A 4,299-nucleotide genomic window follows, 5' to 3' on the forward strand; every position below is an offset into this window, starting at 1 on the left:
TCCCTCTCCCTCTTCCTCTCCCTTTCCCTTTCTCTCTCCCTCTTCCTCTCTCTCCCTCTCTCTCTCCCTCTCCCTCTCTCTCTCCCTTTTCCTCTCCCTCTCCCTCTCTCTCCCTCTTCCTCTCTCTCTCCCTCCCTCCCCCCCTCTCTCCCTCTCCCTCTCCCTCTCTCCTTCTCTCTCTGTCAGTGTAGAACATCATAAGCAACTGTTCTAATTTAGGTGGGTAGTTGGGGCAGCACCCTCATAGAGGCAGGGGAGGTGGATGGGATAGGGGGGTTCTGAAGGGGAGACCTGGAAAGGGGAAAACATGTGAAATGTAAATAAAGAAAATATCCAATTTTTAAAAAGATATACATTTGAAAAATTAAAAAAAAAAAACAGATAAGACATTAAGCTGAGCACTTCCATCTTCTTGCCCTGGCATTCCCCCATACTGGGGCATTGAAAAACCCCAGGCCCAAGAGCCTCTCCTCCCACTGATGTCCAACAAGGCCACCCTCTGCCACACATGTGGCCAACGCCATGGGTTGTTCCATGTGTATTCTTTGGTTGGTGGTCCAGTCCCCAGGAGCTCCAGGGGATCAGGTCTGTTGACACTGTTGCTTCCTACATTGGCTGCAAACCCTCTCAGCTCCTTCAGCCCCTTCTCCAACTCCTCCAAACCCCTGAGTTCAGTCCAATGGTTGGCTGCGAGCACCCACCTCTGTATTTGTCAGGCTCTGGCAAAGCCTTCTAGGAGGCAGCCACATCAGGCTTCCATCAGCAAGCACTTCCCGGCATCCACAATAGTGTCCCAGTTTGGTAGCTGTATATGGGATGAGTCCCCAGGTGGGGCAGTCTCTGGCCTTTCCTTCAGTCTCTGCTCCACACTTTGTCTCCATATTTCCCCCTGTGAATATTTTGTTCACCCTCTAAGAAGCATTGAAGCATCCACATTTTGAAGCCTTCTTCTTAGGCTTCATATGGTCTATGAATTGAATCTTGGGTATTCCAATCTTTTGGCTAATATCTACTTATCAGTGAGTACATACATACCGTGTGTGTTCTTTTGTGACTGAGTCACCTCACTCAGGATGATATTTTCAAGTTCCATCCATTTGCCTGTGAATTTCATGAAGTCATTGTTTTTAATAGCTGAGTAGTATTCCATTGTGTAAATATACCACATTTTCTGTATCCATTCCACATTTTCTGTATCCACTCCTCTGTTGAGGGACATCTGGGTTCTTTCCAGCTCCTGGCTATTATAAATAAGGCTGCTATGGACACAGTGGACCATGTGGTCTCTGTGTTTTCTGTTGTGGTTACAGAGCACGAGGCTGAAAGGAGAGAGGTTTACTGAACCTTACCACTTAGGAGTCTCCATCTGATCACATGACCCTGGCATCTTCTTGGCTTCTCCAAGAGACCTCTTGCTGCTTCACCATACCAGGAGGAGGCACAGGCATGTGTGCACTTGAGACAGACTGCCTTTAAGTCAGCATTTCTCCACCTGTCACAGGGTTGGCCCCATGGCCATCAGAAAACACAGATATTTACATTACAGTTCTTAACAGTAGCAAAATTCCAGCTGTGAAGCAGCAAGGAAAATAATTTTATGGTAGGGAGTCACCCCAGCATGGGGAACTATATTAAAGGGTCGCAGCATCAGGAGGGTTGAGAAACATAGCTTGAGCAGGACCTATTCTCTAGAAGCAACTAAACAAGCTCTAAGAAAATGAGGCCAGTCCACTGAGAAAGGCATTAATCCCTCTTATCACCTCATTACCCACCAAAGGCTGCCCTTCCCAACACTGCCACCACGATGAGCTTGGGGGTCAGATTCAAACTGTACTGTGTATCAGTGGGGCCTGACTGGAGAGGCGGGGCTTATCAATGTACCAGCGGGGTCTGGCTTTAGAGGCAGGGCTTACTCCACAGAAGGAAGTCCTGCTCTGTATCAACAGTCCCAATTGCCAACACACACAAGGGATCCAAAATGTCCAATGCAGTCATTTAACACTTTTGACCAGCGTTGGGATGTTACAGAGGCAAAGCCCCAACTCTGCCTGGATGCCTTCCCCAGCACTCGGGTTATCTAATGCCTGTGTTCCAGAAACACAGCCACCAGCTTGGCGCTGGCAGGTTCTTGGAGATATTGCAGGGACAGGCTTCCCTCCCAGAGAGAAATGGCTGCACCCAGTCATGTGGACAGCAGAGAAGAACCTGTGCGGACCGAACTCTAATAGAGAACAATCAAGCTACAACCTTAGGTGTGACCTTCACGACCTCCTGATGGCCATCAGCAGGACTTCTCACCTCCAACCCTGCTCTGTCCAGGCGGGAGGGAAAGGCAGGTTTTATTAGACCACCTTAGGCCAAGCCTGCCAACTTCTCCCAAAACCCTTTCAAAGGAAGAAAGGGAAGGAAAGAAGGGACTGAGAAAAGAGAGAGTGAAGGGAAGTGGAACCCGAATCCCCCCCAAAAAATACGCTGAAAGTATTCCTGAGCTGTGTGAATTATTTAAGAGACAGCTGAAAGGGCTGAACTCAACAGAAGAATGCAAACCCCAGCTTGCAGTGCACACACCTTCCCCAAAGCCCGTGACAATGAAATGTGTTTTATGCCCCAGATCAACATGCCAGGGAAGGAGCTTCAGAGATAGATGCCCACTGGGATCATTAGCCCTTTATCTCTCAACCCTTGCTACCAGCATCAGATCCCTGAGCCTGGGCAGCCCAGGGGGAGACGGGCTGAGAAGTGTCTATATTGTAAAGTGTTGGTTAAACAACCCCACCACATTCTTATTTGCTGGAGGTTTTAGGGAGCAGATGTAGGACTGGCAAGGCTCAGAGCTGGCGATATTGCTCTCGCTCACTCAGAGCCAACAACGCACAAACACACAGAAAAGAAAGCTGCATTTGGTGCGTGTGCCTGGGCGTGCGCCGCCTCGCCCCTGCGCCATCCTCCTGTCCAAGGTTCCTTGGAGTCCGGAGCTGACCAACGCAAAACCAGCTTGGGGGCCGGCCAAGAGAAATATGAGTTCTCCTAGAATCTGCTTGTGGGTGTCTCTCCGCAAGAGGGCTTGCTTCGAGTCTCCCTGCCTGCAGGCACAGGGGCTGGGCAGGCGGCTCACCCACTGCAGGCTGGTGCAGTGGTTGCTGGAGAAAGGGCGGATGAATGCAGAAGCGACTATAAAGGCCAGCGGCAGCGAGGCAATGCTGCAGCTGTCAGGCAATAACTTAGATAGTTACAGCTGCCATCACCTAGCTCGTGCGAGCTTTTTAATATCTTTTGGCAGCTCTCATGTCACAGCACAAAGGGAGAGTTGGCACTTCCTAGCACACTTTGTTTGACATAACTGTAGGCAGGACCCAGCTGATACCTTCAGTGCTGGGGATGGGTTTGCTCTTAAGGTGCATTTGAGCAGACCAAATGCCAGGATCCCCCTACCTCTCTCTCTCTCTTCTCACCGCCCTGCTTCTGTGCGGGGCACATGACACCCCTAAATCACACACTGGGCACCAGATCAGATGGATAGGAGGACTCGGTGGGCATTCGGCATAAGGCTGGCTCTGCAAGCATCCAGCAAAGGAGAAGAGAATCGGGAGCACAGCAAGATGCAGAAAGGAGGGATGGAAAATGGTCATGGAACTTCCCCTAGCCTTGGGGAGAGACAACCCTGCTTTGCCCCTACATCCAGAGACCATGACGTCAGTCACTGCACCACCATCTTGCTTCCTGCTCAGCATGATAATCTATTGCCGAGCCACACACCTCCTCCCCAGTCACTTGGGAACCCAGCCTGTCCCAGGCAGCTTCCTCCCTGCACATCACAATTCTTCCGAGGACCAACAACTAAGAAGACCGTTTGCAGCAGCTGTGCCCACCACAGTGGCACCTCCATGCGGCTGGGCTTCCCGGTTAGTGAGAACTTTCCTTCTAAGATCCACAGAGCCCATGGGCATGAGGAAAGGACGCAGAGGATGAGTGTGGGAAGGAGCGGGGGAGGGAGGGGCTTAGCCCAGGTGGGAGTCCAGTTGTAGCCTCAGTGCCGGGTCATTCTGGTTCTGTCTAATAGACATGTCTCTGTGCTCCTCTCTAGGAAGTGGCTCTGGAGGTGGGGGGTTACCAGGAAAGACACAAAAGGAAAGCGTGCGAGGTCCGTCCGCCAAAGCTGAGAATGAGCCCTGTGCTATCTATCAGCTTTCCAACCACTGTGGCAAATCCTGGTTAGAGAAAGCAGTTATTCTTGCTCACACAGTAGAAGGATCCAGGTCATGACAGGTTGGCCTGTTTGTTTGGGACTTGGCAGGAGCA

This window comes from Mastomys coucha, unplaced genomic scaffold (assembly GCF_008632895.1).
Source record: "Mastomys coucha isolate ucsf_1 unplaced genomic scaffold, UCSF_Mcou_1 pScaffold1, whole genome shotgun sequence".
NCBI classification, from domain to species: domain Eukaryota; kingdom Metazoa; phylum Chordata; class Mammalia; order Rodentia; family Muridae; genus Mastomys; species Mastomys coucha.